The sequence below is a fragment of the Python bivittatus genome, unplaced genomic scaffold (assembly GCF_059951505.1).
Source record: "Python bivittatus isolate LINGU-HERP-01145 unplaced genomic scaffold, Pbiv_v1 ctg000020_np1212, whole genome shotgun sequence".
Taxonomy (NCBI): Eukaryota; Metazoa; Chordata; class Lepidosauria; order Squamata; family Pythonidae; genus Python; species Python bivittatus.
The window spans coordinates 1,474,066-1,497,001 of record NW_028277030.1 but is presented as its reverse complement, the minus strand read 5'-3'; the positions used below and the strand labels follow the sequence as shown (position 1 = coordinate 1,497,001).

Below are 22,936 nucleotides of genomic sequence, written 5' to 3'. Positions count from 1 at the left end.
GTTTCTACTTGCCTATGAGACCCTGAACTGAAGTCCACACTTTTGAATAGTTTGAATGGCATAATTCGTAAGCTATTGAGGTACTAGTCCCTGTTTCTAGCTCCACCTCTCATTCCGACTATTTAGGAAATATGGAAACAAACATTGATACAGAGGCCCTCAGAGACTCTATCTGCTTTTCTTGAAATAATTTCTTAAAATAAACTAATATCACCTATTAATTAAGTCATCATCAAAGTAGCAACACAAAACCAAAATGCTAATTCAACCTCCTTAAAAGGGCAGCCTTTGCTGCTTCACTGTTTCTTTTTTATGGCAAGGACACTACACATATTCTCATTTGACATCAGCCTCTGTGGGCACCCCATTAAAAACAAAACATAAAATGCTCATGTAACATGCTCAGGGAACTCTTATCACTTCACTCTGGTTATAAAAAATAATACCACAGGCTTGATGATTGCAAGACGGATGCTGCCGCATGTGCAAATGTAATCCATCTGCATACATTCAAGATGAATGATGGTTCTGGGCTTCATAATTATATTAACCAACAATTTCTGCCCCATACCGGCCCATTAACACTGGGTTCCCTCAGGAGGCTTCGAATCTATAATAGTCACTAGGATCTCTGTATAATTAAAACCCAATTATATCCATCTGTTAGTAGTTTTAGGATGAAACTAGCGGTAAAATTATAATACATAGTACCTGCAATATATAATTAAATTTATCTCTATTAGCTTATTGTATAGTTTAAGCTGCCATTTATCATCTCTCTCTTTCCCCCTTGTTCCAATTGTGATCTTTAAATAGTGTAGGGCTTTAGGAAAACATAATTATTCAGGTCACCCTATGGATTTGCTCTCTTTAATTATCACTTGGCACAAAGAGATATGTCGTAAATAATGCTTGTCATATGTAATTACAAATAAGGAACAAAATACTGTAAGAATGTTCTCAGCTCCAGTATATCTACAAACAGAAATTCAATACAGTTTTATATAAATCCACAAAGCTATGTTTATTGCAGGAACCAGTTACTTCCAACGTCTGCTCTCTTCCTTAGTTCACATTCCTGATGGGACATGGTTGGGCCGATTCTCCTGGGTCTTTCTTAAAACATGCGACACTGTTTCTCTTTCCCCTCTCCTTGATTTTGATTTTGTTGTTCTGTTCTTTCTGGTTTCCAGTTTTTGTTTGATTCCAAGGCTTTAGCGCCAAGGGAATTTTCCTTCCACTTGTGGTTAGGGAATATATCCATTTAAAGAGCCTATTTTAAATGTGTTGGCAGCGTGGAGGGAACTCCCTCTTTGAATGACCTTTCTTTAAGTCAGATTTGCTTAGGAAAAGCTCAATTTCTCCATCCTTTCCCAAACAAGCACTCCTGACAGTGAACTTCCCTCTAGCCACAAGCCTTCTGGTGGCAGACTCAATGCCAATTTTGAGAGTTCATTGCTGCATTTGGGCAACTGGCAACAGTCCGGGGATGCTGTCAGTGTCACTGCACAATAGTCTCTCTTCACTTCCAAAGAAAGTGAAAGACTTCTCTGTTTCTTTGTTATCATGGTCAGTTCACTTTCTGGTTAATGTTTGTTTGCTTGCTTGCTTGCTTGCTTGGTTGATTAGATTTATAGGCTGTCCCAACCTGTATGACTCTGTGTGGCTTAGAAAACGCAATAATAAAAGACAATAAAAAATTCCAGAATATATCATCCAAAAGAAAGTCCAAGGAGTGGATGTTGCATCCACCCATTCTAACTCAGGGCCTGGGGAAAGAGCCAGGTTTAAGAGCTTGATTAAACAGGGACAGGATGGGGCTGTAGAATCTCGGGGGAATGTGGTTCCAGAGGGCAGATGCCATGACAGAGAAAGTCTGTTTCCTGGGTCTAACCAGATGAATTGTTTAGTTGATGGGACCCAACGCATGCGAACTCTGTCAAACTGCATGGGACAGGCAGAAACCACAGGAGATAGGCAGTCCCTCTAATAAGCAGGCAGTATGCCATGAAGGGCTTTTATAGGTAATGACCGGCACCTACTGGCAGCCAGTGCAGAGAGGTTATGTGGGCATCCTGTGGCTGATGATATTGAATGAGGGATGAGCTCACCCAATGACCTCATGTACAGGCAAGTCTTGATTAGTGCGGCTAATGAATCCCATGAAATGGTCGCATTATTCAAATTTGCACTATTCAAAGTGATATTTCTATGGAAAATAGGGTAATTGGTTCCAGTGGATGAAATAGGCAATGAAAAATTTTAAACATAATTTTTTATCTGTATATTAATGAAATATTACAGTAAAAGATAAAAAGAATATACTTACAATTTAAACTTAACAAAGTTATGGAAAGCAAAATAAAAACTAAACATTTCTACTGTAGATTCAGGCATTCCGACATCTTGTCCTATTTTAGTGTTGTTATGACCACATTCATGTTGTTCAACTACATCAATTATTTGCTCAAATGTAATAATCAGCCTCTTCTCTTTTAAACTTGTACTGTTTTCCTCAGATGGAATCTTGTTTTCTCCATTTTGCACACATGAAGATTAGCAGCATCTAAAATCCCAACTGCAACTGCACACATTGCTAGCCCTGCATTAACTGAATTTTGGGTTGCATTAAACACGATCTAGTATCAATTTACAATTTGCGCAAAATTGAATATTGAGTTATTCAAATGTGCACTAGTTGCGATTACCTTGTGACAGAATGTATCTACGAAGAAGAGAGTGATGTGGTGGATAGCAAAGCAGAGAGCAAGGCTATCAGGAAGGAGGGGGTGCATTCCAGGAAGGAAAGGAGACAGTCCAGAGATGGAGCATGGGAAGCATAAGAGGTCCAGGATAGCCACTCCCTAGAATCGCCCAGGGTATATCCACTAGTTGCTCTAGTATAGATTTAGTCCGGCAAGATTCTGTCTATCAGGTGTAAGCAAATAAAGGAACTTAACTCAAGTAGACTGTTTCACTCTTGTTCTTGGTCTGGGCCTGACATACCTGTAGATATTAAATAGGAGGGGTGAGAGCACAGAGACCTAAAGCACTCCATATAGGAGGGGTTCTGGCTTGAAATCTCCCCTTTGTCAATACTGAATGGACCAGACCGCAGAGAAGGGAGGAGAACCATCTGGCTACCATGCTCCCCACTCCTGCTCCTTGCAGGTAATCCAGAAGAAAAGCAGAACTGAAGGTATTAAAAGCCAACAAGAGATCAAGTATAACAAGCACAGTTGGACCAACCCCATCCCAGCTCCTCCAAAAGTCATCAACAAGCATGACCGATGCTGTCTCAGTACTATACCCTGGTCTGAAACCAGACTGGAAAGACTCTTGATAATCCATATTTTGCAGGGCCCTCTGAGGCTACAATCCAACTACCTTCTCAACAACCTTCCCCTAAAAGGGAAAGTTGGAGACTGGACAAACATTGACCAGAACTGTCAGGTCCAGTGAGGGTTCCTTGAGGAGGGGGTGCACAACTGCTTCCTTCAAGGCAGAGGGCGCCCTTTCTCAAAGTTGCAAATACTATGACATGGAGCCAACTGCATGTCACCTCCAAGGTGGCTTCACCGGCCAGGAGGGAGGTGGATCTAATATAGAGGTGGCTGGGCTCATTGGCCCAAGGACCCAGTACATTTCCTCAGGTGTCACAGGTTCAGACTTGTCCCAGATAACTGGACAAGACCATGTTTCCATCGCCTTAGCAGGACTAGACAGACAGATGCTACAACCCTCTGCAGGGATGAAGGACCAGTTAAAATGGTCTGACACAAGCACCTGATGAATCTGGATGGTTTCCTAAATGCTCCTAGACAATTTCCTGCCTCACCTGCCAATAATATTGTTGAAGTCCTGGCCAATCTGTAAAACACAGAGATGGCCTGGGTGTGGCAGAATTGCTCCTAGGTGTCCATTTTAGCCTGTAAATGTCAAAGATTGTCAGAATTCCATCAGTGGGAAGAGATTCTCAGAGAAGGAATGCAGAAAATGTAAATGTAAAATGGTCACTAACAACTAAGTGTGGAAAGCAGAGGCATTCGTTACAGAGGGGGAAATTCAGGGAAAGAGGGCACTGGATTTAAATTAAGAAGAGATACAAGTTCTGAAACTCCAACTGGAATGGTCATCATGAATTATAATAAACATTTAGTTCCTAGCTTTGATTTTCAGTCTTTGGGAAGCTTGACATGGTCTATGGGAGATATGAGGGCTTGCTTGACCCTTGCCTCTCCTGACTGATTAAATTGGCTAAGTTGGATTGGCCCATGGTTAAGGGAAGAAATCAATGACTGCTTGAGTGTTAAATGTGCTCCTCCTTGCTTAAAAGATGCTATTAATTAAAAAAAAAATCCTTGATCCAGAAATCTTTGTAATTATGTAGTAGGCCACACTCATATATTTCATTCTTAGCTAGGGAGGTCAAGAAAATGGTGGCCTTGTACCTAAACCTGGATTTGGATGGGAATTATTATCCAGATCTATTTCATCTGGGATTTGGTCTAGAGATTGCTGTGGTCTTGGTGGGTAACTGATGTCAAATTTCCTTTCCCACTTCTCCTACCTAGAATTCACCAACCAGTTGTGATTATGTTCTTGATCTTTTTCATCTTAAGCCATTTAAGTTGCCAAAGACAGGTGAGTATGAATTGTCTTCAGTGCCACTTCTTTCTTGCCCTCAAAGGACATCTAGGTATACACAGAACAGGTAATGTGTATGGCACATTCCTCAAATTCCTTCAAAGAGCTTTGAAGAAGCACTTTGCTTTTCTGGAGCTTCAAGCAGGGACCCTCCTGAAGAAAACCATGAGATGTTTCTGCCACAGCACTTCTAAGCAACAGAGTAGAACAGCTGCAATGCTTTGTCTCAGCTGGCCAAAGTAGATTTTCTGTGAGGCAAGGATACTGAGCAAGGCAGATCAGTTCCACCTTGATGCTTTGTCAGGAGGAGGGTCCCTACAAAGCATCCTTGAGAAGGAGCATGTTCACTTTGTACACTCCGACTCCTTAATAGTAAAATAACCAATGCAATCAATACACTATCTGGTATTTCAAGTAGGCCAGTCAAACGTGCCTACGTATTTACTCTGCTGCTTCCAGCATTGCTTCTGATAGCCTAGGCCAGTGTTTCTTAAACTTTTTTTTCTTTCAGGACCCCTTCCCACTTTTAAAAATTATGGTGGAACCCCAAAGAGCTTTTGTTTGTGTGGGTTATATTTATTGACATTTACTGTATTAAAAATTAAAATTGACATTTGCTCCCACTACTGCTTCTCACAATTGTTGGATGGGATTTTAATATTGTATTATTTTTCAACATAGGCTAGCAAATAATTTTGATTTCGCAGACCCCTGAGAGGGTCTTGGGGGACTCCCAGAGGTCCTAGGAGCATGCTTTAAGAAATACTGGCCAGTGTGGTGTAGCTGTTATGGTGTTGGACTAGGAGTGGGAAAACCCAGGTTCTACTCCATCCCCAGCCATAGAAGCTCGCTAAGTGACTTTGGGCCAGTCAATCTCTTTGCACCAAACCTACCTCACAAGTTGTTGTTATGGGGAAAAATAGGAGGTGGCACCATGTATGCTGGCTTGAGATCCTGTACCAAAGTTGGGATAAGAAAGAAAGGTAAAAAAGAAGCATCATAATTTCATATACAGTATAGCAGAGATTTACAAGGAGAGGATTTACAAGGATACATAGATACTTAATGTTTACAATTTTCAAGGATACATAGATACTTTACAACAAGAGAAGGAAATTGGATGGCTTGTTTTACTCATCAGGCCTCCTTTCTTGGACAAATCTTAATAGCAATTTTAGTATATATGTCACTGAAGTGAGGACCGATTGTTAACTATCAAACCTCCATGACAAAATATAAGTATTGCCTTTGAGGAAAAAAAAGTATTCTATCAATATTAACTATAATTTAGAATATCAATGTTACAAGTATAGAATTATTTACAATTTTCATCAAACGTTGAATATAACATTGAAACAAGAACTGCTACAAATTACATCATAATATTTGTTATATGATAAAGTTTCAATCTTAAGCTGATTACTTAATATTAATGACTCCATAGTATTGCTCCTGTTCTTGTTCCTATATAAACTAATAAATATATTTAAATTAATAATAATATATATCAATAGTATATAGATATATATTGTTACTATATATCTATATCTATTTATATCACACATTTTTAAAGGAAAAATAGAGAGCCTGGATAGTGTGGTGGTTAGAGTGCTGCCCTTTGATGCGGGTGACTGGGGTTTGAATCCCAGCTGGTACCTACCTTACCTGTAGGGGTCCTTGGGCGAGAATAGGTTGAGATCGTTTCAGCCCCAAGACCTCTAATTGTTCACTTGACTGGATAAAACTGCCGCCCCGCTCCATGCCAGCGACCTGGGCTTCTTACCCATTTAAAGTTTGAGAATAGGTTGAGATGGGTCCTTGGGCAAAGATCCCCTAATGCTTCACCTGCCTGCCTCAGATATAAGAGTGACACAAACTAAGAGAGTCATGCCAGCTCAGTTGTTGCCTGGATTAACAAGGTATGTGCCAGATGTTGGGGAACTAGGACAATCTGATGATAAGTGAGCTAGTGGAACAGACCATACATGGACAAGAGAACCTGGAATTGCTGTAATGCTACTACAACAGCAGACCTAATAAGGGGATATATGAAACATATGAGGGAACTATGGATGGGCAGAAGACCTACATCCACACTGATTGAGAAACAGCTAGTTACCCAATGCTTCAACATAGTGAAGAGGAAGCAGGTCTCACAACTTGAGATAGATCAACTACACATTACAACCCAGACTCAAGCAGATTTGGAAGAACAACTGGATGTGCAGCCATCACCTGAATCTGGAATGTCACTGCCACCCCCTCCATTACAGAGCACAGCAGCTGATATGAGGCATAAGATCATGGATAAATTAGCTATGGTCAACCCTTAAGACCAATTGCCAAGGCTCAGTGGAGAAGTACCATCAGATAGTATGCTAGAAGATCCCTCATGGCAATCCCTACTACCACTGTAACTCAAACCAATGAACTGGTATACACTACAGCCACTGTAATCCTGGAGATGCTTGGCTACACAATTAAGAACAACGGCAGTACATACCTCCCCTGGAAAATGAGGTTGGAGACTAAGATCAAGGCAACTTGGAGAGAAATTAGTCAGCTGGTGGAACTACAGAAGGGTGTGGAGATTAAGGATAAGACTTGGCTACTGAAAAAATAAAAGGCCTGACTCCATCTGAAGCCCTAGAGACTGCTAAACAAAGGCTCACAGCACTGGCTGCCAAGCTAAGGAGATACACTAGAGAAAAAGAGGCCAAGAAGATAAATGCCCTGTTCTCCGAAGAATCATCCAAGGTGTACTCCCAACTGCAGTGCAACAACACAGTACTCCCAACTGCAGTGCACCAATAGCAGAAACTGAACAGTACTGGAAGAACTTATGGGAGAAAGAGAAGATACATAACACCAGTGCAAAGTGGCTGCAGTACCTGAAAGCAGCAGACATACACACCACAGCAATATCCCAGAACAAGAACCAGTCACCATCACAGTAGCAGACATCCAACAGTGAGTCAAGAACATGAAGAGCTGGACAGCACCTGACCTGGACATGATCCACACCTACTGGCTAAAGAAACTAACAGCAGTGGATGAACGCCTAGCAGCACAGATGAACCAGCTGCTAGCAGCAGGCTCCTACCCAGACTGGCTAACACAAGGAAGTGCTGATCATGAAAGACCCCCACAAGGGAACAGCACTGCCCAACTATCAGCCAATCACTTGCCTCCCCACAACATGGGAAGTCCTATCAGGCATCATAGCCATCCAACTACAGAACCATATGGGCCGGTACATGAGCACAACTCAGAATGGCACTGGGAACAACACCAGAGGCTCAAAACACCAGTTGCTCATAGATATAGAGCAGTCACCCAAGACTCAAGGTCTAGAACAGACCAATCTGAGCACAGTCTGGATTGACTACAGGAAAGCCTATGACTCAATGCCACACTCACGGATCTGTGGATGCCTGGCACTATACAAAGTCAACAGGACACTAAGGACCTTCCTTAAGAACTCAATGGGATTGTGGAAGACAACACTGGAAGTCAACTCAAGACAACTCATACAAGTGGCCATCACGTGCAATATACCATACCAATACACCATATACCAAGGTGATGCACTGTCCCCACTGCTGTTCTGCATAGGCTTGAATCCCCTCAGCCAGATAATTGCAAGGACTGGATACGAATACAAGTTCAAGAGTGGAACTACCATCAGCCACCTCCTCTACATGACATCAAGCTGTATGCTAAGAGTGAACAAGACATCGACTCGCTGATCCACCTGACATGGATCTACAGTGAAGAATTGGGATGTTATTCGGACTGGAGAATTGTGGCCAAATGGTAGTAAAGAGAGGGAAGGTAGTTAAGACTGGTGGGGTCGAACTACCAGCAGGCCACATAGCAGACATACAGATCAGCTACAAGTACCTTGGTATCCCACAATCACATGGGAACTATGATGAGGCAAGGAAGACAGCAACATCCAAGAACCACCAAAGGATAAGACAGGTCCTGAAGAGCCATCTTAAGTCATCAGATACCCTGCCGGTATAGTGAGCTGGTCAAAGGAGGACATGGAGGCTGCCGATGTGAAGACCCGGAAGCTCCTCACAATGTACGGAGGTTTCCACCCCAAGTCCAACACCCAGAAAGCCGGAAAGAGGATGGGTGGGGTCTGGTGAATCTCAAAGCTACTGTCCTGGATGAAACCCAGAGCATCCAGGAGTACATCAAAAGATGAGCTGCTGAGAGAATGCCTGAGGCAGCAGCAGACATGGGAGGAAGTTCAAGAAGAGGAAGTGCCATGGCAGGACAAGACCCTGCATGGATGTACCATTGACAGATAGTTGAGGTGGCTGACACTGGGAAATCCTACCAGTTGCTGGAAATTGCTGGACTAAAAGATACCACTGAGGCACTGATCACAGCAGCATAAGAACAGGCACTAAGCACCAGATCTATAGAAGCAGGGGTCTACCACACTAGACAGGACCCAAGGTGCAGACTGTGCAGAGAGGCCTCAGAGTTAGTCCAACACATACTGGCAGGGTATAAGATACAGGCAGGGACAGTATACACTGAACAGTGCAACCAAGTAGCTGGCATTATGTACAGGAACATTTGCACAGTGTATGGGCTAGACCCTCCCAAGTCCAGATGGGAGATTCCACAGAAGGTTGTGGAGAATAACAGGGCTAAGATCCTGTGGGATTTTCAGATCCAGACAGACAGGCAGGTACTGGCCAATCAACCAGACATTGCGGTAGTAGACAAAGACTAGAAGACAGTGATGGTGATAGATGTAGCAGTGCCAAGTGACAGTAACATCAGGAAGGAGTATGAGAAGCTGGAGAAGTACCAGGGCCTGAAGGAGGAACTAGAGAGGATGTGGAAAGTAAAGGCCAAAGTCCCAGTGGTGATAGGAGCACTCGGGGCTGTGACTCCTAAGTTAGGAGATTGGCTCCAACAGATCCCAGGAACATCAGAGCTCTCTGTCCAGAAGAGTGCAGTGCTAGGAACAGTAAGATACTGCGCAGAACCCTCAAACTCCCAGGCCTCTGGTAGAGAACCTGAGATTGAGGAAGACACATACCACCCAAGGGGTGAGAGGGGATTTTATATATCACACATTAATAAAGGAAAAATAGATAAATGAAACAGGTTTAAGAATTAAAATACTAAAAAAGAGAAAAAGATAAAAAAGATAAAGATAAAAAAAACTAAATGAAGCAAATTTAACAAGGATTAAAATACTAAGAGAGAGAAAAAGTGAAAGAAAGATAAAGATGAAAAAAGAACTATTGAATTTCTGACTTTCCCCTTTTTATATATCTGCTGCCTTACAATATCTGTAGACATTTAGGCCCCCTTAGAAGCAGTTCTGTAAGTGATTATATTTGCCATGCTGTGTGATGCATTGTATGTATGGGAACCATTCTTGCTTAAATTTGGTTAAACTTCTATTGTGTATATATACTGTTAGTTTTGCTATTGCTGCGTATTTTTCAAGTTTCAGGTTTCAGTTCCCAATCAAATATTGTCAGAATTGGCCCTTTGTTTATGTGTATTGTGATACATGATAAAAGGGATAGGGTTTCAGCTGCATGGTCACATCATCTGGGCTTCTTACCTCCCTTGTGGATGCCTGTTAGAGTCATTACAGATGCATCTTTTCCAGGATTAGATGTGAGGTTCACTGGCTTCCATGGAAGATGCACAGTGCTCAATCCATTGCCAAAAAGGAAATCCACATCAAACAAGCTGGAACTGATAGCAGTGTTCTTGACAATATGACTTTTTGAGACTATAGTGAAGGAGAGGTTATTCATATCAATTCAGGCAGAACCATTATGACATGGTATCCACATTGCCACAAAGAAGGTGGCACGAAAATGGCCTCCTTATTTCTCACTCTCCAGCTGTGGGAGTGGAACATAGATAATGACTGTTACAGATCATGAGATTCCTTCGGCTATATATAGGACTCACTTTAGCTGTATAGAAATCTCCCCTAAAGGGCATTAAAATCAAGTGTGACCATAGCTCTCTGATGTTGTTGGAAATATTTGAGCATTGACCTTTTTTGCCACTGCAAACAACAAGAAATATCAGTCTTCCCCCCATGGTACAGATGTCTTCTGCATTTAGTTCCCCTAATGACTAATGTGATTGCCAATATCTAGAATAAATAGCAATATCTTAGCAACTCTGGTTTGTTCTAACCCTTCTTCTGTTGGGATGGAAATATATTCCATAGCCTCGTCCATCTATCTGACACTCGGGCTTCTCATCCCTCGGACTGATGACCTGGCACATTTGGCCCCAGCTGATTTGCTTCAGAAATAGCACAGGTTCTCCAAGCATCATTCAAATCCTCCACAAAGAAATCATGCAGTTCAGAGTGAGATAAGTTCAGGATTTTGTAAGCAAAGAGACTTTCAGGCTTGGAGAATGGTGGCATTTTGTTTACAGAAGAAAAATTCTTTCTCAAGGTGTCTTTATTTCTTTTGAGGATGTAAGTAAGAGAAGCCTGGCCTTAGTTCAGCACTTCCCCAAGTGGATATTTTCTAAGGCTGTGAAAAAATTGATTCAGAAATATGATTTAAAGATGAAATCAGAGTGAAGCAGGTGCTTCCAATTCCATTATTTGGATGCTGTGGACATGCTTTTTTCTGACTCAGTTCAGACATCTGGATCAAAACAATGGGATTCAACAAAAATCTAAATTGATTTTCTAAAAACTGTAATAGTCAAACAGTTGATTTTTCTAAATGACTTAACAATTTGAATTGGATTTTGTCTGATTAATGCAGGAATATATTGATGAAGGATTATCCAGATCTTCTAGAGTTCCATGATCCCTGAAACCAATGTGCCAGCGCAAGTAATGCGTTTTATTCTGGGTAGAGAAAAGATGTCTAGACTCCAAGTCAGGATGCAAAACAAAATGCTGGAAAATAGAACCTACCTGTCCAATATGTTTGGTCCAAGAAGGCATGCTGCGAATCACCTTTCTTCAGACAGTGAAGGGGTGGGGGCACCAAAGCAGGCCTTCTTGGACACAGCCACCTCCCTCCAGAAATCACGTTGGCACGCATCCTACTGTCATGTCAGAAGAACATTAAAACAGGGCTCTTCCAAAACCTTTGGTGAAGGGGATACCACTTCATTGGAAGCAGTGCTGAGTGTGGGCTGGTTCTTTGGGGTGAGACGTGTCAGGCTACTGTGAGTGTTTTTAAATTGTATTTTATTTGTTGTAACCTTGTTGTATTATATTTGTTAGCTTCCTAGAATCTAGAGTAAATAGGGCAGCATAAAGGCTGTGTAATCAAGCAAGCATGTGACAATAACTGATTTCATTCAGTAGGAAGTAAAGATGATTTTTTAAATATATTTTTATCATTTTATCATTTCAGAGTCATTTTATCATTTCAGAGTCATTTAAAACTTTTAAAGATAATATTCTGTAATATATTCAACATTCTGTAATATATATATATATATATATATATATATATATATATATATATATTCTGTAATATATATATGTGTGTGTGTGTGTGAGTGAGTGAAGCAAAAGCAAGATTGTTAGTGGGACAATGCTTCTTTATAGTCAGTGAGCAAACTAAAAAATATATACCTAAAATCAAGAAACTCTCAAGGCATTGCCCTCAATATCAAGGTATTTCATATTATTTTGATATAAGAACCCAGATAAGAATGTTTTCACCAAAATATCATTTCCTCCTCATTACAAGAATGATCACTTGTACCCCCAAAAATACAGAAAATCGTTTACATTCTAGGGTTAGATCCAGAGTTAGTCATGACAAAGTTCAGTATTTTGATGAGTCTGCTCTAAGTTTAGATTTAACTCCCTGATAATATAGTGTCTAGGTCATTAGTGTTATTTTTTCTTTTTCATATCATATATTTTTCAGACAGGAGAGCAGACAGTTGTACATTTCCAATGTTATAAAATTCAGATACAATTAGGAGGGTGTTATTTGAAGTCTCAGAAACAGAGACTCCGGTACTTACAGTTAAATAAACAATGCAGAATCAACATTTAAACAGTGAAATGTGTAAAAATGAATTGCATTTCCTGTCTTCTACTCCCTAAAAACAGCTGATGCATCATCTTGTGGCAACATGTAAAACAGAAAACGTTAGAACTCCTTTCCTAAAAAAAAGGTGACGGGAGGAGGTACTTTATGTATGCAGAAAGCTCATGTAAAACTGGAATGGAGGCAACGCTAAACTCTGACATCATCTTGCACACAGGGGCCAGCAGAAACAACCATTTGCTGTTTGAGCAAGTCTGCTTTTCATTTACAGTTTGGGTCAGTGAGTGAGGAGGCCTTGATTGTAATATTAGAGACAATCCTGTTTTGAGCTTCTTCCACCAAAAGGCAGCTCAGTTCTTCACTGCTCCTAGCCAGTTGGAGGGATCGTGTCTTTGGAAAAAAAAAAAAGAATACTATTCAGAATCCCAGCTTCCCTTCCTTCACTGTGGAGAAAAGCACCAGGGGGAACCAGGGACGTTTAGCAGAATGAGAAGATGAGTTCAATATGCAAATAAGGTCCTGGAATTCTTAATTCTATATTTACTCAGGGGTAAGTACTTTGCTTTCTTTTATTGCAGAAAGGATTTTTACCATTTGAATTGAATTCTGTGTATATTATCTGGATGGAGCACACCGAAGAAGTGGGGGCAACCAGGAGAGAATGCCTTAGTGGGGACAGTTCCATCTGTTGAGTGGACAGAAGGCAGCCGACTTCAACCCAGAGTCTCAGTGGGCACTGCAGGATGGGCTGATAGATTGGTGTGTGTGGGGGGGGGGGGGTGAAGGTGCTCATTGAAGACTTTATTGTTTGAAGGGAGGGGGAGAGGGAGGGGGACAAAGAGAAAATCCTTACATCTGCATCCAAACGTACCTCTTTTCCCCTCTTTATGAATGTATTGGTCTGTGTCTTCTCTCTTTTGCAATTTTATTCTCTGTTTTAAGGAGTCAAATCTGTTTTCTGTGCAATTGCCTCTAGGATTATCTAGATGCTCTTGCCTTCATTTAGAGAGAAAGCCATAATTTTTCCTCATTTTGCTAGCTGCTGTGCTTTGATAAGGTCTGTTTGAATGATGAGGAGTGGGGCAGAAAGCAGTGGGGTGAGCTGATGAGGAATGTCAGTATTGACTCCAAAGATACACCAAACAGACCTAGGGATTCCTCAGTTAAATCACTCTTTCATGTTCTCCTTGTAGTTTTTCTAAATGGCTGGAACTAAAAAATGTGAAAGGAGATGATCCTCAGAAGGGACAGTGCCAGATTCAGTACTGTAAAGATCCTGTAAACAAGCGTGTACCTTCATACCTCAGAAAATGGCACATTCCATGACAAATTTCTTTGAGGAAAGCTATTAAAGCTGGCCTCTGCATAGATCCCAAATGAGTCCTAAATGCCCAAGGGATGTCCTGCTAGAGCAGATCCTGCACATTTTTCAACAACACTGCCCCCCACCCCAGGATGTTTCGGTGGGGAGGAAAAAACACTGGATATGCAGATGGAATAAACAGCAAAAACTAAGTTGCGGCTGTCTTGCCTTTCTGGAAAAGACCTGCTGTGTTTCAGTTGAGCAGAGTTGTGAAAAGCAGAGTGAAACATGTACCCAGGAATTACTTTGGTCACTGTGGAGTGTTTTGGGAGATATTCTCTTGAGCACTGGGCAGCCACTTGGGCACATGAACATCATGCCCAATTATCTTTCTGCCCATCTTTTTTTTACTCTGCTGATCCACCTCCATATGTTTCCAGTTCTACCACAAATGAATGTTTACTTCATATGGGTAGATATTTGTAAACATAGCCAGAGTCCATCTTAAACAGTAACAGTCTCAGGATGGGCTGCTGGGAAAAGGTTTCCAATACGAGTCTGCCATGTCACACAGCAGTGTACCTCTTTCTTTGCAAAATGAATTGAAGGGAACAGGCAGCTCTGCAGGGATTAAGTAAAGACCTCCAAGCTGAGCAGGAGGAAGAGACTGATATAGTCTGGGAGATCAGCAGTGTAAATCCGTGTTTCTCTTGTGAATTCATTCAAATTGGAAAGTTTAATTAAGCAAATTGGTATCTCTGGAAATAGTTGCAATCATAATGAAATGAATCTGAAATGTGGTTTTCAAGGCTATTATTCTAGGCCCATTTCTGGATTATCATTCCCGTTCAGAATGAAACGATAAATGCTAATGTTTCAAGTGAAGCTGCAGAGGGTTATATATTTTATAATTTATAAAGAGTTTAAAGGTTGCTGGAAGTCCAACTAAATTTACATTCTACGAAGCAGACATTTTTGAAAAGCAGATGTTAGCTTCTGAAAATGTAAAATTAAGTGGCAAATCTTGAATTTGGGGTGGGTGGGGAAACAGCAAAAAAATATGTTCAGATAGCTACATTTTAAAAAAATAATAAGGTCAATTTGGAATTTGTATCCTTTAATCTGCAAATATAGGTAACATTTAATCTGCAAATATAGGTAACATTTAATTATTTAATGCCAAACTCATTTATGGCCCTAGGTAGGCTTTTCCTTCTCTGCCAGCTTCAGCCCCTACCCTCCTGCAAGATGGTGATAATACTGTATTACCTAAATTGGCTGTTATGGATGACTGAAACTATGTATTTAAAACACAATATATAATGCTATGTGCTATTGTGTAAGAGGGAAATTGATCCAGAAGATGTAAGTTCAAAGGACAGGGCTAGCAAAACTATCTCTTGGTTGCAAACTAAATGGTAGAGTGTGCAGTAAAATAAGGCCTTCCACAATGGACAATAATGGTATCGGGCGGTCATTCTTGATAGGACAACTTGTGTTTACAACCATCTTCCTATTTTACTTTGCCTGTGACATGTTGGAGGATATATGGAATATAGTACTAGAAAATCCAGTGCTCGCTGCATTTGTGATACGACCTGATCACCTTGAATACATTTCCTATTCATTTAAGGCTGATTCTAACCTCAGTATGAAAAACAGTTTCTGTGCATATTTAGTAGAGCTGTGCAGCACTTGGGAATTAATTCAGAAAAGGCCTTTAGAGCATGCAGGATCCTGAACATGCCATCCATCTGCAGTTCTTCAAAGCAGCAGCGGCTTTTCTTGTGACTGGGCTGTTGCCTTCTGCAGCTGCCACGTGATCCCAAGAAAAGACCCAGCTAATTTCAAGAGTTGCAAACAGATGCTATGCTTGCATTCTTTCACCCTCCAAAAGACCGTTTGGAACTGAACCCTGAACATGGTGCAGCCATATTGTTTACCATGCAGTTGAACATGCTAAATTGGAACTAATGGTAATTTAATTGTTTTTATGTCACTATATGACATTCTCTCCATAGTCCACTTTGTAAACAAGTCACATTTGTGGTACAGAATCTGTTATACTTTATAGGTGACACAGCACTGGCCCATTTAGGAAGCAAGAAACAGTAAAGAAGTTCTGATTATAGAACATAATGCCCCACCTAATTCTCTGCTCCTGCTATGATTCATAATAAAGCATAGTTCAAAGCCAACATTTTCATTATCTTGCACACGAAGGATGGAGAACTGCTCCTGAGGGCCTAATGCAATCTGACAAATAGGCCCATCCAGCCTATAGGATCTAGAACAAAATCCTTTGGCTTCCTCCCAAATTGTTCTTTCTGCTCACTGTTGTCTGCTGCCCTGGTGCCAAACATGCCCAGAGGGTTTTTACTGCTGGGTAAAAGGAACCTGACTGGCAAGATCAATTCTGCTTTATCTACCACACACCCCTTTGGTATGGTCAGAGGTAACAGAACCTATTCTGCAGATGTTCCAGCAAAACTACTATCAGAATTAGCTTTGCTTTGCCCTTATCTAATCCTTTCACTTAAGGAGAGAAAGTTGGGGTGTCGGAAAAATGGTGCTTCTGTAAGAGGGCTTGCAGACCCAGGAGGTAGGAATAGGTGCAGATGAAGCTTTCCATGCAGAGAGAGAGACAGGGATGAATGCTACCCTGCCTTCTGCTGTGAGAGGCAGACTGTCCTCTTTGAAGCCATGCCCTGATATCATCCTACCCAGAAGGGAAAGCAGGAAGCAGCATCCTTCAACTAAACTTAGTTCCTCCCTGTTGATTGGGGTGTCAATTGCAAGTTCCATCTGTGCGAGAAATATAACTGTGCCTGGTTTGAATATCGGGGGAAAGGCTGTTTGAAAGGAGAGGAGCCATCACTAAGAATGCTCAACAGCCATCTCTCTAGTTGGTATTCCTTTGGCGATGGGACCTCCAACAACCTTTTTCTCTCTGACTTCACCGGATAGGCAGATTCAACCTGGATAAGGCAACCTCAGAAATAATCAGGCTCTGAGCTATGTGGGGCTTTAAAAATAACAACCAGCATCTTGAATTGCACCTGGAAGCTAACTGGTAGCCAATGTCTTACTTGGGCAACCAGCATCACTGCTAATGAGTGACCGTGTTGCAGAAATGGCTGGAACTGACACAAGTTCAAATTGTACAAAGGCCCTCCTGGTCTCCACATGCTGTTCAAAAAGGATCTGTGAGTCCAGGAGGACCTCTGACTGCAAGCCAGCTGTGTCTGGAGGAATACCAAATACTATTATCATTTGAGAGCTTTAAAAGCTGTTTCTTGAGATTAAAATTAGATCCAAGTGGATGCAGGAATTCTCCTGTTTCTCTCATACCAATGGATGACAGTTTCCTTTGCATATCCAGGACTAGTTTTATAGAGGTCTAGTTAGACAATTAAAAAAAAGTACCGCATCAAATCCATGTATAATTTTAGTGAATCAACCATGTGTCGTAGAAAGAATGAATAATAAAGAACTAACTTAAGAGTGAAGTAGAATCTGCGAATGGTTTGGAAAGCTAAACCCAAGCTTTTCCTTGGGGAGATTTCTGTTATGACTAATCTTTGAGGGGCCAGGCCAAACGCCTTGATGTTTTCTCTTGTAGTACTCCCTTCCTGATCAGTTGCCTGGGTGAGAAAAGTCTTCCTGGCCAAAAACCATTTCCTGGCTATACGTCCAATTGCTCCTGACCAAAATTGGAATGGCTCAAATCATTCCAGTGGTTTCAGTGGGATTTTTCAGTTAGGACAGAGTTTCTGCCAATCTATGTGGGTTCTTTTCCTTACGGTGATTCATAGATTCCTTACAAATATTCTAGGCCTGAGAAAGAAGTGGGACTCCTGCAATTTCCTTACACATAACTCCCAGGAGTGGTTCCCATCAAGTCACCCTCATTCTCAGGAGGCAGAATAGGCTCTCATCTCCCCAATCCTCCCTCGCAATTTGGGCGCCAAAGGAAAGAAACACTCCCAAGATTTGTGCCTGAACCTCCTGGAATCCTTGATCCTCTCTGGAACTACGTACGGTCTTTGCATGGTTGCCATGTTTAATCTGATGCCTTGATCCCTTGTCTGGAAATTATTAAGAATCCTCTGTGTGGTTTGAGAGATGTCTTTTTTCTATTTTTAGCAAGTATTTTAGATTCCTATTGCAATCCACTTTCCTGAAAAAAACGATTATGATTTAGTTTGCTTGTTTGTTGTTTTTCTTTTGATATGCTGTGCATCTGTTTAAATGCATGCTGAGTATTGTTTTAAATTTATTCATACTTAACTTAGAATAATGCAAATCAGCAGTTTCAAGGCTGTAAAACTTTTGGCTTAGTTTACAGGGACAGAATTAATGACTGCCGATCTCATCCTTTAATTCCTCTGTATGTGCTGGCAGGATTGGAGAAGGGGTGGGAGTGGGGATATCATGTCACATGATGTCCTGGAAGAGCCATAAGTCTTCAGTGGCTGCTGGATTCTGTACAGTGTAGCAATGTGACCTCTTCTCCCTGCTCCTCATGCGAGTTGAGCAGATTCCCTCCCTAAGTAATGCATTTATAACTTCCATTTTGTTTTATTCCCAGAATTCCTTTCCCCCCCTCCTACTCCTTTAGTGATATCATCATCATCATCATCATCATCATCATCATCATCATCATCATCATCATCATCATCATCATCCACTGATTTTTTGAACATGTGAAAGCTAAACTGGATCTGACATATCTTACTTGGCTACTTGGTAGTCTTGGTAGCTACTTGGTACTCCCCAAGTAGGCTACACCTACTTGGGGAGTCTTAAGATAAGGTCTAAGAGTTCATAATCTAACAAATTAGAGAGAGAATATCATATATGTCTGCACAGTTCTTTTCTCCTAAAACCATTCAAGACAGAACAAGATGGGGCAGCTTTGCTGGTCCTGTGCTCTGCATTCTCTCCATCTGGTTTTAGGCATAAAGAAGCAAGGAAAAGGTCATGAAGGGTAAATTGAAATAGACACAGGTTGTGCCATGATGCAACATAGGGGGCAGCTCTGCTAAAGTACCAGGCTAACTTCCAGTTTCTTGGCTTTGTGAAGCTCAGCCCAAAGTGTGATAACCTTAACCCTGGTTTTAAGCCAGTAACATTTATTTAAAAAATCAATTTCCTTGATTTTTGAAAAGGCAATGTAATCTTCATTGATCTCACCCTCTCTCCAGTGTCTCTGAACGTCTACTTTTGCAAGTCCATCTATATAATTTTAATATAGTTATCACATTATAATTTTAAGGTCCATACTCCACTGTTATTTTTCAAAAATATGCTTCATGCCCCCCCCCCAATAAATAAAGGTAACCATGTTTATTAATTAAAACAAATCAGAGAATAATTCATTAAGTGTAGCAAAAAAAATTAGGAAGTCAAGCTAGCTTTGAAAAGGCCCTTATACTATCTTTTAACCTTACTCCTCATGGAGATGAGATACATAACCTTGCTTAGGCCAAAGGTCACCTTGTCCTTGGACTGCTGTGCTGAGTGCCACCATCCCAAAAGCAGGGCAATAATTAATTTTTGTTTCATATACTTTACTTTAAGTCAATTAAAAACAATTAATATGATGAATCTCCAGTCATATATTTAATATTTTACCCTTCTTGCCGCGTTTTAATTTAACAATATGTTTTGGAGCAGTCAAGGCTTCTGGAGCTCCCTGTAGCATTAGGGCTTCAGGTCATGCATCTTTCTCATCAAGTCCCTCTTCTGATAAATGGAATCCATCAGGTTGACCAAGACCAATTCTGTCCTATAATCAGACTGGAACAAAGCCTGGAATGGGTCCAGATATTTAGATGGTAGATAGGCAGCCATATACATTTTGTAAATAAATACATCCATCTCCAGGGATAGCTGGGATAGGGATGACACCACTTCCCTTAATCATTTTACTAAGAAAAAGTATTCACCACTGAATTAAGGTAATGTTCTCTGCCCAGAAATACTTTTTTTCCAGAAGTTATCACTGACTCCTGAAGAGTAGCAGGACAGACTCCTTTATACAGTGTTGCATTCACTAACTCTTGGACTCACCCAAACAGTTCCCCTTAGCTAACTTGTATTAACCATAATGGACAATGGTCAAGATCACAGGGCAACAGGAATTGCCACAAGTCTCGCCCATGTTCTCAGCCACAAAATCTGAACCGGATCCCACAAAAATGGTGGGACAAGGTGGGGTATTAAACTCCTAAGTTGTATCTGTAATAATCCCAGCAAATACCCACAGCATTCAGGAATTTCTCATATTCAGTACAACTCCCATGCAAACTATCTCAGTGGGCTCCAACCGGAGGGGTGATGGTAGAATAGATTGCAGGAAATCAAACTTCACTGGAAAACAATCATATCTACCCAAATCCTGAGCTATGCTATGGATGAGGCCAGTAATTGAGATGCACATGGTTGTTACAAAGGCCATGAAGTCTTGAACTGGCTCATGAATATTGAAATCAGTTTTCCTGGGATTTACCAAGAGATCACCTCCTGGTCAGGGATGCTGTTAAATAGCAGGATGGGCACTGATCTACCAACAATATCTCCAGTTTGCTGCTTTGGCTTAAGTGAAGATACATGCCCTCATAGCCTGCTCCAGAACAGAAAAGATTTCTGGGAAGAAAGATCACAGTGGATCCTAGTAACTTGTTCTCCTGACCCTCTGTTCTAAATTAGAGTAGCCAAGTTTGTATAATCAATCCAGCCAGCCTACTCACGAAAGTCTCCATAATACATGCCGACCTGGCTCTCGGATGTGACTTAAATCACAGATAATATGGGAATAATGATGGCGAAATTAGTGTTAAATTAAAAACACTCCTTTCCCAAAATTACCATATAAACAAAAAATTCTGTTCTCCAAATTGCATCCTCACAAGGAATTTCAGTATAGAGGAGGGGAGGCAAACAGTTGCTTAATCGGTGTTTCCCCCCCTTTTTGTCTTAAGTCCTGAAAAGAGTATTCCATCAGTGCTACTAATGAAATCAACCATGAAGCAGAAGCATTTTAAAAATTAAGACGTAACTATTCCACGTGAATAGGTTTTCATATAGATCTGAAAAGATTGATAATCTTCTCTTCTGATACAGATTATTAATCTGGTTTCACTCAGTTTTTTACTTTCTCAACCATGTTTATTTCAACTGACAAACAAAACTTCTTCATTAAAACTTATTTTCATTCTGTATACATATTTGTGAATGATTTGTCTCTAAGAACATTGGTTAGAATTTTTCCCTAATACATTGGTTGGAATAAAAGGAATTCATAAATGAAAGTGTTGAAAAATGGTAAGGATGCAGGCGTAGATGTAACTGGAAAAATGTTAAAATAAGAATGTGGTTTAGTTATGGAGTGAGTATCTGACTTGTTCAATGTGTGTAAAAACTCCATCTGTGCCTGGTGAGTGGAAGAATGCCATTATTGTTTCCCTATAGAAAGGGGAAAGTATCAAGAGTGAATGCAAAAAGCAGGAGATTAGTTTGTGAACTGTGTCTGAGAAGGTGTTTGATAGGATACAAGGATGGGAGTGAGCAAGACTGGGGAAGTAGAGTGCAGCTTTAAGCTAGGTAGGGTGTGTATGAATCAGATGTTTGCTCCTGGGCAGGACATTGTGAAATGTATGAATGTGAGGAAGAAAGCTTGTACATTTGTTTACTTAGAGGAAATGTATGATAAAGTGAATAGGCTTGTTTTACGGTATTTTTGCACAAATATGGAGCTGCTGAATGTGGTAAGAGTAGTATATGATGGAAATAAAGCAGGGATGAGAAGAAATAGAATAGAACCTTCTAGCTCACAGTGAAGTGGCTGAATGGAGACAAGACACAGGTACATCAAATCATACCAAGTATGAAAATATGAATAAAAGTTTTTCTTTCTCTCACACAATGTTAAAACACTTTTTCTTCCATAAAATTAAAATCTGTGAAGATTCAGGACCGATAAAAGGAAACACTTTTTAATATAACACATAGCTAAGTTATAGGCTTTCCTGTCCCCAGAGCAGGTAATGACCATTGATTTAGATTGTTGTAAGAAAGGAAGCAGACAAATTTAGGAAGGATCAGACTATCAACAGCTAATAGTATTGCTGACTATTCACTTTCTGCTGAATCACAGGTAGCATACCTTAAATGACAATGAAAAGGGGTTGTTGCTTTCCTGTCCAAACAGTGACTTCCTGAACAATCTGGTTGGCTACTGTGGGACATACAATGCTGGGTTAGATGGTCCATTAGCTTGATCCAACAAGGCTTTTACATTCTAATCCTGAGCCAAAATATTTCGATTCTGGACATAATGCAGAAGGACCAAAGCTTAAAGTTCCTTTCCCCCTGCAAGTACCCTAATCCATGGTGCCTGAGACTACACAGTCCATACCTGCAGAAAAAGCACTCTAGCTTTCTTTTGCAGCCTATGCCTTGTGTGGATGTTTGCCTGCATGTAGGTGGCTAGTATAAGACCCTTTCAAACTTTCCTAGAGAAGTTTTCAAATACAGGCAGTCCCCAGTTTAAGAACGAGTTCCGTTCCCAAGGGCTGTCCTTAAGTTGAGTTTGTATGTAAGCTGGAGCGGTATTATTGTATAATACTGTAGAAGTAGCATTGTGTAATGAACTTGAATTACTGTGTATTTAACTCAAACCATTGTGTATTTAACTCAAATTTTGCTACAATAGGCTCCATTCTTAACTATGGGTTGTCCGTAAAGTGGGCATTCTTAACTTGGGAACTACCTGTACTTCCATAATTTTTCTGGCCTTACTGCCTCTAATGCTAGATGAGCAGGAAACAAAAACAATGTAATTTACTTCAGAATCCTAGGTTATTGTTGTTTCTTAGGATAACCTCATCAAACTGCTGCAGAGGTCTTGTATTTCAGTTGAGCTTGTGCAGAAGGGCTT

The 22,936-nt window shown here is 40.7% G+C and overlaps 1 protein-coding gene across 15 annotated transcripts in view; it reads left to right on the top strand.

The window, feature by feature from the left end:
• Nucleotides 1–12,926: 12,926 nt before the first annotated feature.
• COL6A3 (collagen type VI alpha 3 chain) overlaps nucleotides 12,927–22,936 on the top strand; it is a 96,941-nt gene continuing 86,931 nt past the window's right edge. For 9 of the 15 annotated variants that reach the window (XM_025171732.2, XM_025171726.2, XM_025171722.2 and 6 more), the window contains exon 1: nucleotides 12,928–13,239. The gene's annotated coding sequence lies outside the window, so the exon portion shown is untranslated. Of the gene's footprint in view, nucleotides 13,240–22,936 lie in introns of all 15 variants that reach the window. The other 6 variants (XM_025171717.2, XM_025171715.2, XM_025171736.2 and 3 more) reach the window with 5 other exon arrangements.